General features: G+C 41.9%; 1 long non-coding RNA gene across 1 annotated transcript in view; it reads left to right on the top strand.

Moving 5' to 3' along the window:
* Positions 1–13,067, top strand: part of LOC107756572 (uncharacterized) — a 26,814-nt gene extending 13,747 nt beyond the window's left edge. The window contains exons 2-3 of the long non-coding RNA XR_001641832.1: positions 12,336–12,435; positions 13,036–13,067. This is a non-coding gene — a long non-coding RNA (uncharacterized LOC107756572). The remainder of the gene's footprint in view (positions 1–12,335; positions 12,436–13,035) is intronic.
* The last annotated feature ends 536 nt before the right edge of the window (positions 13,068–13,603 follow it).

Genomic DNA, 13,603 nt, shown 5'->3' with positions numbered 1-13,603 from the left:
AAAGTTGTTGTATTTCCTCAGCGACCAGCACGGATCAGCTCTAGGCATGACGAAGCGGATATCGTCCTTTTTTAGAAGGCCAAACAAAGTAGTTTCGTTTTCAAAACGAAACACACAGCGCCTTCACGTCATGGCGGCAGCAACAATACTACAGCGAGAATAAAAGTTATGCCTTCTTTCTTTGCGTGAACATTTGGGCGGTGTTATGCAAATCTCCCCACATCGTGACGTAGACGCGTGAGGGCGTGTTAGACCGAGCCATTTTAGGTAGGCGTGGTTGACTCTTAACTTTTATAAAGAATATCTCTTTGGATTTGAGACTTTAGTCTTTGCAACTTTACAGATCTACTTTATGCACCAAGAGCTTGTAACACTTCAAAGAGAAAGGAAAAATTGAAATCGCATCATATGACCCGTTTAAATTACTCTGTCATTTTTGATCGTACAGATCAGAGCAATAAATAATTTGAATCTGTAAAGGGTCTACTTTTATTTGTATACACTCATAATAACAACAAAATGCTGTGCTTTTGTAAAATAAAGAAAAAAAAACAGGGTGCATCTCGGTCTCTGTGAACTTCTTTCTGAAACGCATCACAAAAATGAACCAAAACTCATTGAATACTTGACACGCAGACATGAAAAATGTATGTATAGAAAGCTTGAAGTGTCTACTTTTAAATTAAGTAAGTCATGTAAAACAAAAAAATATTCTCTGATAAAGTAATCCGTATGAAACCAACGTAAGGTCCAGTCTTTCCTGTCAGAGCTCATCTGTAATGTGATCACGCTCACGTGCAGCGCACACTATTCATACAGTAATCATCCACGTGAGATTCGTGAACATGTAAACGCCCACATCACCTCTGTAAACAAAGCAGTAAGATTCATCAAGTTCATCTAGGCTACTTTTCATTTCTATGTATATAAGTATAAGTCAGAATTTACCTCAGAAGAAGAATGTCTCAGGTTACGCATGTAACCATGGTTCCCGGAGAAGGGAACGAGACACTGTGTCCTCTAACGTTTGCTATGGGGAACGCCTTCAGTGTGACCGGTGTCTGAAGCACATGTCTAAACATGACAATATCATTGGCCGGGCGACAGCCTGTGACATCACTACCAGCATTACCAAAGTATAAAAGGGTGCCGGGAGAATACGTCATCCGCTTCTTCGTCAGATGCTTGCGTCTGAGGCATGGCAAGAAAAGAGGATGCAGTGTCTCGTTCCCTTCTCGGGGAACCATGGTTACATGCATAACCTGAGACATTCCCTTTCAAGGGAACTCAAACTGCGTCCTTTAGTGGTCGCTATGGGGAACGAAATACCCACTCTGCCATGATGAGAGGAGTGCATGCCAAGTACCAAAACGAGCACTAAGTAACAACCCTACTGCGTAGCCATAGAAGTTCCCCCTTGGATGCCTCAACGGCTGTTAGTGACGATATCCCCATCGGCCTAGCAACCTGGTAGGACTGCATCATGGAGCTTCTTTGCACCTAGGGGGACTTCATAATTCAACCCCTAATTCTCCCAGTGAGGCTACAAGGTAGCCAATCGACCTGTCTGCCAGATGCAGAGTCTCTGAAAGCGACGAATGAAAGGGAAATTGCAAGGAACCGGCAATAAACGCTTTCAACTGTACTCGAGATGGAGACTCCTGTAGGATCTTTCTCTTACGATGCTGGCAGCATGTGACCCTTACCATATATGGATTTTAGAAAGCTGATCTTGGAGCTCTGGAGAGCGGAGTACTTGACTCTTAGATTACGAAGAGGATTTTAGAAACATGGATCATGGAGCTCTGGGGAGCTGAGTACTCAACTCTTAGATTAAGAGGAGGACTCACACACTCGACCCTTGCGCATAACACAACTCTTGGGAGTAACGTGCTCAAGGTGACCCATCAAGCCACGGAGGGAGCACTGTTGCTTACAGTCCATCCGGGAACAGAGTCCTTGACTCTCAGATCGAGAGGAGAACTCACATGCTCAGCCTGGGAGCGGCAGGCTCATAGGTAGTCCTCGCGCAGTGAGGGAGCACTGCCAAGCTCACCAGGGCAGCCGTGACTGCACATGGAGCTCCGGGAGCAGAGTTCTTAGCTCTCAGATCGAGAGGAAAACTCACATGCTCACTCTGGGAGTGGCAGGCTCATAGGTAACCCTCACGCAGTGAGGGGAGCACTGCCAAGCTCAACCACAAGAGCAGGTCGGGACCCAAAGCCATTCATGCACATTATTGGGTTCCTCAGAGCGAGTACTCAATAATAGACCTTCAGAAAGAAGGGAGTACCATCACACTCATACTTCAGGGAAAACGGTGAACTCAAAAAGGCTCTCAAAGAGAGGAGAGTTCACCGGTTCAACCGTAAGGGCAGTATAACAGGGAGACACCTTGTGGGCGTGACGACCTGAATTTCAAGAATGGAGTTACTCAGCAACTCATCGAGAGGAGAACTCAAGCTCAGTACATGTGCAGCCTGGATACAGGGATCTTAAATCTCAAGGAGCCCCTCAGGGTGAAATATGAATTAGCTCACCTCATGAGTGGCCTGGCCAGGGTGGCTTCTTGAAGCCAAAACACCCGTCAAGGTAGTCAGGGACCAGGGTACGCAATATCACTCAGGAGTGAAAGGAGTACAGCCGTGCTCAACCTGGAAGCTACCACCTCAAGGACACCTGAAGGGCCTAACAACTTGAGGTTGCAGTGCTACTCTGCTATCAAGGGAACCAGGATTCTGTACCAGAGATGTACCCACGAGCAGCCCTCAGGAGCACAATGGAGGAACAGTCAGGCTCTTGCCCCCTGGGGAGCGGACTGCTCAACTACACCTACTCATAGGTGAGGAGCATCGGTTCAACCCAGGGGCTCAAGAGAACCAAGGAGGCCAAGCTTACCCATCCGATGCAGCGCGTATTGAACTCCCGTCAAACGCTGCGAGAGCCTCCCGGTTGAACAACCTTGCCTTTCTGTCCGCCTGTTGGTGAGGCTTACCTGTCTGACGCTGCGAGTATTGAACTCCCGTTGAACGCTGCGAGAGCCTCCCGGTCGAGCAACCTTGCCTTTCCGTCTGCCTGTTGGCATGGCTTATCCATCCGACATTTTGGGGGTTTAGTCAATTCGTCTGGCCGCTGTCATTTTCTAATTTGCTTTTGAAGGAGTACTCTGGGGGGTTTGGGCCAAATTCTGAGCTTGGAGCCCTCCCCTCGGACAAGACGCCAAATACGTATAACCTTTAGTCCATTTATTATATGTAAGTGTGAACTCGTGAAATTATGTTTTATTAACAAAGTTCGGGAAGAGCACGTTCAGATAATTAACGTAATTAACATGAGAGGAGCACATTCAGTAATCAACTCAGTTAAGATAAGAGGTATATATATATACACAGCAGACTTACTTCTGTTCCTTGACAGTTTTCCAGCATCCCTCCACCACCCCATCTCCTCGCTTCTAACTATTCCTATCCCAACCTGGGATGGGGGGAGTACTCTGTGTTCGGGCCATATTCTGAGCTCGGAGCCCTCCCTTCGAACAGCATGCCAAATACGCATTACCTTTACTCCATTTATTATATGTAAGTGTGAACTCGTAAACCACGCATTAACGTTGTTTTCACAAACATGTGACACAAACATGTACATTCATGCTGATTACATATTATTGTAGCACAGTTTGTGCTGAATACAGTGTAATCAGACTTTAGCCATTAATATGTTTTTAAGATACTGAAAAAAACTCAAATGTCAGGGCATGTCAAAACTTCTCCAGGACCTCAAAACCCCTTCAGACCCCAGAGGGTTAAAATTAATTACATACATGTGAAAGACTCTGACTGTAAGAAATTAAAGGTGTGAAATATTTTTAAATGCTAAATGATTTGATTTGAGCTGTCTTAATGAATAGCCCAAATTAAACATTTGATGACTTTTATATTAAATAAGTTACTTTACCTGCGAATGCCATTTATCGATAGACCAGATATTGAAGAACTGTTAAAGGGGTCATATGATGCGATTTCAATTTTTCCTTTCTCTTTGAAGTGTTACAAGCTCTTGGTGCATAAAGAAGATCTGTAAAGTTGTTTTGTAAAAATCGACGCGTTTCAAAAAGGCGGGGCATAGAGGAGAAACAATAATGTACAGTATGTGGAAAATAATGTGTTTTTTTAACTTTAAACCGCATAAACACATTTCATTACACCAAATACACAAAATAATGTTCTTTTTAGCAGCATCATATGACCCCTTTAAGTGTGAATATTTGTAAGAAAACTAAAGTCAATGCAGTCTGTTTTGTTTTTCTTTTCTTCTTTTTTTGGTTACATTTCCTCATGCTTTTATAGGAAACATATGCACTTTTTACTTTCCTGGTAATTTTCTTCATGAACTGCCCTTGTGTTTTCAATCCACGAGGAGCGATTGGCTCAACAAATAGAGTTTCCTATGTGCAGTGAACAGCCAAACACAGGCACTTTGTGGCTATGTGTTTATCTGCAGCTCTCAGTGCATTTCCACTGACACACCGAGCGTGTCTCCGCAGGTGCGCATCGCTGCATGAAACACATAAAGAAGTGTTTGTGAGGATACTTCCACCAGCTTCACCACAAAATTCTCCCTGCCTTTTCATCATTAAAGTCAGCTGATGAAAAAATAAGCAATGAGGACTTCTAGGTTTACAAATTTTATGAAGCACCTTTCATACAGGATGGTCCTCCTCCTTCTCCAGTGTAACACGTCACTGTCTGTCCGCACTGGTGGTTTTTCTGCACTGGCCTTTTGCCTGAAGCCTGGGACTCATCCTTAGAATCATATATCTGAACTTCTACACATCCATCTATTTTTATCCATCTTCATATGTAAGCTTTCCTCTTTCTGTCTGCCTTTCTCTAAAAAAAATGTTTCTTGTCTTATAAACTTAAGCAAACCCCAGTATCCCTCAGCCCTCTCCACAGAAAATACACTTCCATAGATTGTGCCAGAATTCATTTCCTTCAAATGTAGTGCTGAGAGCATAGCAAAATTGCCCCCAGGAAGTTGAACTGAAGCTATGTGGAAATATTTACGTCCGCTGTCTAATACCTTCCATGGGCATTCCTGAACCTCCTCTGCAGTACAGAATGAGACCTTTGTGTGGTTGCAGTTAGGCAGCATCTCCACACAGCAGCCACTGCACTATGCTGGATGACTTAGGTTGGTGTGGATTGCATTAGTACAGTAAACACTGGCTACTTCATCTCAGGGTCACTCTGGTTTGTGGTGACAAGGTTTTTAGTCTTTTGGCCTTTTGGTTTGTGTGAGGAATTGAATTGTGAATTGTCTTGGACAAAGTCACAGTATAAAGTCAAAGTCACAGAACAGGGAGCCAGTAATGCTCTTTCATGCATTTTAAGGTTGATTAAAATACTCATATGTGGACTATTTAATAATTGTAAATTGAATGTGTACCTTAGACGTCAGCACCTGTAGTGTTGTTTTACAATTTATGCAAATGTATTGGAACAGCATTATATTATAAAAAATTAGATATAAATTAAAAAACATATTGAAAAGACAAAGTCAAATTTAGAACTAATAAACTCATTGCCTCCAAGAATTCAGTCTATTAAAAAAATATATCTGACTTAGCAGCTGGCTCTTTTTTTTTTTTTGGTGAGGGATTTAACAAGTTTTCCACAGGAAACTAAAGGTGACTGCAATTGTGTTCACCTCTACAGTCTAAAAAATTTATTTATATACTGTACATATATATATAAACTGGTAGCATGCTTTGCAAAAACAATATAAAGACCTATGGAATTCTCTTGAAAGCCTGCTCTAAGTACAGAAAATATTTATGTAACTAGGAAAAAAAAGAAAAAAGTTTTTATATACATTTATATGATATTTCAGGATATATTAAGAATTTTGATATTGTAAGTTGGCTCATTAATTAGTTCATAAATAGTTCAGGCCAAATGTACACTTGATGATTTATAGCTGTCATCTAAATTCAAGTGTTTTATACTTAGGACCATTTTACAGGAAATACCCATAAGCCTATTGCTGACAGACAGCTTTATCTCGGCTGAAAGAATTTACTGTCACTGAAAGGTACTGAGAATTATTCTAAAGCCCTCAGAGCTGCTGTGAGTGTTGCATAACTCTGGTACTTCAGCAGGTGCAACAGCAGTAGAGCAAAAGAAGAGGACAGTAGCTTGTAAGTGTTTTGTTTCTTTCCTCATTAAATTTTAGTGCGGTTGTCATTGCTAGGGAACATTGTTTTGCTTACTGTGTTTACCATGGTAAACGCTTGCTGAAGTTGCATTTGTTCTTGTGCGTATCGCGTGGCTTTTCAGTTTCAGTTTGCTAAGTAGTAAGGTGTGGCCAAAGCCAGGTAAAGGACTTATTTACCCTGTTTGCAAGTACTTGTTAGAAGAAGCAGTCGAGCAACAGAAGAGGACAGCAGCTTGTAAATGTTTTGTTTCTTTTCTCATTAGATTTTAGCGTGGTTGTCAATGCTAGGAAACATTGTTTTGCTTACTGTGTTTACAGTGGTAAACACGTGCTGAAGTAGCGTTTGTTCTCATTCGTATCATGTGGATTTTCAGTTTCGGTTTGCTAAGTAGTAAGGCGTGGCCTGCTGAATTCAATAACGAGGTATCAGGCGAGTATATAATTGGTTAGTACACCGCGGCAGCCCTCGTGTGACTTCAACATCCACCTAGAAACACGCCAGGCTGCTGACCTCAACACTCTGCTTGCCTCATTTGACTTCAAGCGAGTGTCTACTACAGCTACTCACAAATCAGGTAACCAATTGGAACTTATGTACACACACTACTGCTCCACTGACAACACTTTAGTTACTCCGTTGCACACCTCACCTCAGACCACTTCCTCATCACTTTTAACCTCAAACTGACTCCTGACACAACACACACTCCTCTGCAGGTCACCTTTTGGCGTAACCTACGCTCACTCTCTCCCTCTCGCCTATCCTCTATGGTTTCATTCTCACTTCCTCCACCCTCTCAGTTTTCAGCACTGGACACTAACACTGCTACTGACACTCTTTGCTCCACTCTTACATCTTACTTAGACAACTTTGGCCCCCTTTCAACCAGACCAGCACGCACCACCTCCTCTGCCCCCTGGTTGTCCGATGTTCTCCATAAACATTCTCGGCTCAGGGTTGCAAAGAGAAGGTGGCGCAAATCAAAAAACTCTACTGACCTTAGTTTGTATCAGTCACTCCTCTCTTCCTTCTCTTCAAATATCTCCACTTCTAAAACGACATACTACCACAACAAAATTAACAATTGTTCTGACTCTCACACACTTTTCAAATCCTTCTCTTCTCTTCTACACACTCTCTCTCCTCCTTCTCTCCACTCTCGTAGGCAGAAATTTCCAAACTTATCCTTTCCAATCATCCTACTACCTGTCTGCTTGATCCTATCCCTACTCGCTTCCTTCAGGCCATTTCTTCTCCAGTTGTACCTGCGCTCACTCACATTATCAACACCTCTCTTCACACTGGTACATTTCCCACAGCATTTAAGCAGGATTGGGTAACCCCACTGCTTAAGAAACCCTTATTAAGAAATAAGTAAATCCAGCACTTTTAGAAAACTACAGACTGGTATCCCTCCTTCCATTCATTGCAAACACACTTGAGTGAATTGTGTTCAACCAACTCTCTATGTTTCTCACACAGAACTACCTCCTGGACAACAACCAATCTGGCTTCAAAAGTGACCACTCAACTGAGACTGCCCTGCTCTCGGTTATTGAAGCCCTGAGACTGGCAGGAGCAGCTTCCAAATCCTCAGTACTCATCTTGCTGTATCTGTCTGCTGCTTTTGACACAGTTAACCACCAGATCCTCCTGTCCACCCTCACGAAGATGGGCATCTCAGGAACCGCACTCCAGTGGTTCAAGTCTTACCTCTCAGGTAGGTCCTTCAGGGTGTCTTGGAGGGGTGAGGTTTCTAAGTCACAACTTCTTGCTACTGGGGTTCCTCAGGGCTCAGTGCTTGGGCCACTTCTCTTCTCCATCTACATGTGATCATTAGGATCTGTCATTCAGAAACATGGCTTTTCCTATAACTGCTATGCTGATGACACTCAACTCTACTTCTCATTCCAACCAGATGATCCGACGGTAGCTGTTCGCAATGCAGCTTGTCTGAAAGACATTTCTGGCTGGATGAAGGACCATCACCTTCAACTCAACCTTGCTAAGACAGAACTGCTCGTGGTCTCAGCCAACTCAGCACTTAATCACAACTTCTCTACACAGCTAGGTTCGTCAACCGTAACTCCTTCCAGGACAGCCTGGAACCTTGGAGTTGTGATTGATGATCAGTTAAGCTTCACAGACCACATTGCTACAACAGCCCGGTCCTGCAAATTTGCCTTATACAACATTAGGAAGATTAGACCTTACCTATCAGAGCAGGCCACACAACTCCTTGTCCAAGCTCTTGTTACAATACTGGACTGTTGTAATGCTCTCTTGGTGGGCCTTCCGGCATGTACTATCAAGCCTTTGCAGCTGATCCAGAATGCAGCGGTGACGAGCCGAAGAAAGCCCACGTCACACCTCTCTTCGTCAGTTTGCACTGGCTGCCAATAGCTGCTCCCCTCAAATTCAAGGTACTGATGTTTGCCTACAAGACAACCACTGGCCAAAAGTGGTCACCAATATACCTAAACTCGCTTGTTCAGACTTACGCGCCCTCCAGAAGCTTGCGTTCTGCAAGTGAATGACACCTCGTGGTGCCATCCCAAAGAGGCATAAAATCACTCTCACTGACCTTTTCCTGGACTGTTCCCAGCTGGTGGAACGACTTGCCTATCTCAGTTCGAGCAGCTGAGACTTTAGCCATTTTCAAAAAACCGTCTAAAGACAGATTTACTTACCTATTCTATTCATTTTACTAATTCATATAAGAAATAACAACAACAACAACAAAACCTTGCTATGTGTACTGTGCTAGACTAACTGAGACTTGTCACATCACTTTTATACTGTTGCTCTCTTGTTGGTCTGATTGCTTCTATTGTTCTCCTAATTTGTAAGTCGCTTTGGATAAAAGCGTCTGCTAAATGATTAAATGTAAAGAATCATTTTCTCTGTAATTAGACTACACTGGTCATGCTTTGTTTTTGATTGACTTAAAAAGAACCAATTCATTAGTCATTGTGGCGAGAGGAGCGGGGCCGAGAGCCGTGGGAACGGAGCGAGGCCGGTGGAGTAATTGCTAATGCGCGACACCTGCGCCACTCACCGGTCTCGAGTCTCACGGAGGAGCTCCGGAAGGATAAAAAGGAGGAGGGACGACCGTGAAAGACGAGAGAGGACCAGGCCTGGAGTTTATTTTGTGTTTTGTGTGCGGCAGTCGTCCGCGAGGGGCTGCCGCTTTACTTTCGTTTTGTGTTTGTTTATTTTATTAAATTATCTAAATGTCCGCCGGTTCCCGCCTCCTTCTTCCCGATCTACAAACGTTGTTACAGTCATGCATTTGGGAATCAGACTACACTTATTCAACTCATAAGAGTCATTCAGTCGGGAATTGAACTACACTAGTCACACTGTATTTGCTCACAGAAGTCACTCGCTCTGGTATTGCACTACACTGGTCACACTATACTGTATGTTTCTGATTCACAAAAAAATTAATCAGTTCATAAGAGTCATTTGCTCAATAATTGTAGTACACTGGTCACGCTGTATGCTTTTTATTCACTAAAGACCAGCTCATAAGTATAATTTTATCTGTAATCAGACATCACTGGTCATTTTGAATGTCGTTTAGTTCTAGTATTTAAAGAAAAAAAACTGGTACTGAAACTACAAACTTTACCCTTTTTCCTAGCTTAGTACTCACAGTGCCTTTGGGAAGAGATAACATAACTTTTTAGAGCAGTCCGGTTTTCCACAGGGGCAGCAGTATTTTGATTGACGTGTTTGCATAACTGGGCTGTCTGTGGTATTAGAGGGTCTGAAAAATCAGGCCAGCCAAGGAAAGTAGCGCAGCTGCAACTGCTGCCCCCCCTTGCATGACTTTAGACCTTAGGCTATCACAAAGATACCTTTATGCAGAGAGCCACTGAGTTCAGGGGAATGAGGGAGAGCACTCACACACACACTGTGAACATAACATGTCAGAGCACAAGGAAGAGTGGTATGGCTAAAGTATGTTCAAATGGAAACGTGACAGTGCAAAAGGTTACATTGCAATGTTATTTGGGTACATTTGCAGAGAACTATTTGGGGAAAATACACATTTCGGTTTAAAATAGAGTAGACTCGCAAAGCACAGTGGCACAGAAACAGATGGAGTCCCGACATCTCAAACAGGAGGAGTTTAAAAAACTCTCCGTGTAGACGGTTACCAAAAACCTTTGTTTGTAATGGATCAAGAAAGCACTGGGAAACAACATCAAAAGAGCCAAAGTCCATCTCATAATCACCGAAGTAGCCACAAGGGTCATGTAAACATTTTCAATCAGAAAAATAATTTTATGGACAGAGTATTCTTTCCTGGAATAAGTATGTTTTCATTCACTGAAATATTGCATTGCACATGCAAGAAAAATTACATGCTAATTCCTCTGTTTTGAAAAGAATAACCTCAGTCAATTTTATTGCATTTTTGAATTTCTTTCTAGACTTTAAGCGTCATGAGAATGACCAGATGTGGCCCAAGCTTCCTCTAGAGGTTTAGGTGGTTGATATTGATATCATCTAACAATGTAGTGGCCCCTGGCACAATATCTGCAGTATGCCACTATGAAGATCCAGAGCTCTTGTTATAAGTCTGACTCATGTTAAAAAAAAATTTTTGTAATTACAACAAAGCAGAGATCTCTCCAGGTTCATTTTCAGATATTATATAGTCATTTTATTACATTTACATTTAATCATTTAGCAGACACTTTTATCCAAAGCAACTTACAAATGAGGAGAAGAATAGAAGCAATCAGACCAACAAGAGAGCAACAGTGTTCAAGTGAGGGATGTTCATGGAGAACATCGGACAGCCAGGGGGCAGAGGGATTGTCTAAGCAAGATGTTAGAGTGCGGCAAAGAGTGTCAGTAGCAGTGTTCGTGTCCAATGTTGAAAACTGATAGGGTGGAGGAAGTGAGGATGAAACCATAGAGGATAGGCGAGAGGGAGAGAATGAGCATAGGTTACGCCAAAAGGTGACCTGCAGAGGATTGTGTGTTGTGTCAGGAGTCAGTTTGAGGTTAAAAGTGATGAGGAAGTGGTCTGAGGTGAGGTGTGCAATGGAGTAATTAAAGTGTTGTCAGTGGAGCAGTAGCGTGTGTAGATAAGGTCCAATTGGTTACCTGATTTGTGAGTAGCTGTAGTAGACACTCGCTTGAGGACAAATGAGGCAAGCAGAGTGCTGAAGTCAGCAGCCTGGGGTTTTTCTATGAGCGATACATTTTATTGAATCGAAAACATACAGTGTGATCAGTGTAGTTCAAGTTTGAGTGAATGATATTATGAATTGGGTTGTTTTTAGTGAATCAAACACATACTGTACAGTGGAACCAATGTAGTGTGATTCCTGAACAAATCACTCTAAAGATTTTTTTTTTTCTTCATCAAAAATATAAAACATGACCAGTGTAGTCCGATTACAGAACAAATGACTCCTATGAGATGATTCTTTTTAATGAACCAAACTCATACCCCTTACAACTGTAAGACGTACCACGTTTTTTTTTTTTTTTTGTGTTGTTCTAAAATATATTTAAACATTGTCATTGTTCAAAATGTTCTACTATTCTGTTCCACTGAAAAAATATGCAGACATAATGGCATAACAGAATTTTCATTTTGTTTGACCTATTTCTTTAAAGCTAAGCACACACAAAAACACAGAATAGAGTTAAAGGATTTTAGACAGAGCTGTGGTTAAGATTATTCTGTTGATTGGCGTGAGAAATTGGTCAAAGGTTTTTGTTTTTAGATTGGTATCCGATTTCAGTCTCAATCTTTAATATTTGTTCATTCTTAAGTGACAGCAACGCTGCACTTGTTGTTTCCATAATACTGGTCCAACAATCCTGAGAGACAGCAAGTGTCTCAACTTCACGTGCTAAGGACCAATAGACAAGAGAACTCTTTTCATCTAATTGTAGTCAACAACAAGTAAGGAATGTTTCTCCAGTTTTTGAAGTCTTTCTTCAAAAGCTCACTGGATCTGCTGGGGGAACGTAGAGCATCATGTTAGGGCTGCAGTAATCTGGCCTCATGGGCCAGAGGGGAGAAAACATTCCAGAAATTTTTCCCAGTGACAATGATAATGACCCTAAGATTGAAATCTGTGTACAGGTACATGCTGCTCAGGGTCTGTGGGCTGATATCCTCATATAATCCTGCATGAAACGGCCAAGGAAAACCCCTCTGCTGTCCGTAAACGATACCTCCTTTGGTAGGTATGACTGTTTCGATTGGTTGTCCTGCCAAAATGTACTGCCAGGAAAGGATATGTGTATAATTAAAATCTTTCCAGATTGCAGCGCTGCACAAACCTACAAGAGCCTGAAGAGTTTACATCATACGGATCAAAACCTAACATGCAAAAAACAGTATCAGATATGTCTTTTTTGAGGAGTTGCCAAGGTTTTTTAATCTCTTCCAACTCCTTAGATGGTGTACAACATTGTGATTTTTTTTGCGTGCGTTTCAGCCTTGTTTTTACTTTTTCAGCCTTTGAATTGCATTACAAAGAAATTAATTCTCAAATAATTATTCCTACCTACATAGATGTTTTGTTATTTGAAGAAACATCTAAAGAGACATGAAATCCCAGGCTTAAGTTTAACACGCAAACGCTGCATTCCAGCAAAGCTTGACGGTCTCAAACAAATTCATTTCAACACCTGATCTTATTCTGTTGAAACAGCTTGGACCCTTATATAACATATACTTCCCGTTTTACTCCCATTTGAGGCCTGTGGGTGCCTCTTTAATCTGTGACCTCGCCATAGACCTCATGTAAGACTGACTCCCTCTCTTCCCTTTTCTCCAGGCGTCCAGACGAGTCTCTGTGCGAGTGTCAGGTCGTGTATACCTCAGCTGCTCCGTGGGCAAGACAAGCAGATCCCTGTTGATACTTGCAGTAGTCAATGGATTCAAGCTGACAGTCTAATGTGCTGGAATAATGTGTGCACTGGGATAAAAGTATGGAGAGATGGACGGATGCATGATGCTAGGGGTGTATAAGTATACAGATTTTGTCTCCAGTTCCCCATCTTCCTGCATGCCTCTTGCATGAATTGTAGAGTCCTTTATACATTTATTAATATGGGCTCGTATGATAATATGATGAGAAATGCAATAAATTTAATGACCATTGATAATATGATGAGAAATGCAATAAAATGAAAGTCATGCTACATAACAAACTACACTGTAAAAGAGGTTTTCTTACTTTGTGTTTTTGTCTTGTTTCCCATTGCAAATCTATAAAAAATTCTTGAATCTAGATACATTGCCTTAAGAAGGAAAATGACTCAAGATAGTCTTGTTTTCTGGGGGAAAAAAATCAAAATTAAGTGAAACAAATGTGTCACTGAGGTACGAAAAATAATATTTTT

This window comes from Sinocyclocheilus rhinocerous, unplaced genomic scaffold, assembly GCF_001515625.1.
Source record: "Sinocyclocheilus rhinocerous isolate Xijiao unplaced genomic scaffold, SAMN03320098_v1.1 scaffold683, whole genome shotgun sequence".
NCBI lineage: Eukaryota > Metazoa > Chordata > Actinopteri > Cypriniformes > Cyprinidae > Sinocyclocheilus > Sinocyclocheilus rhinocerous.
This window is presented reverse-complemented; position numbering and strand designations above follow the sequence as displayed.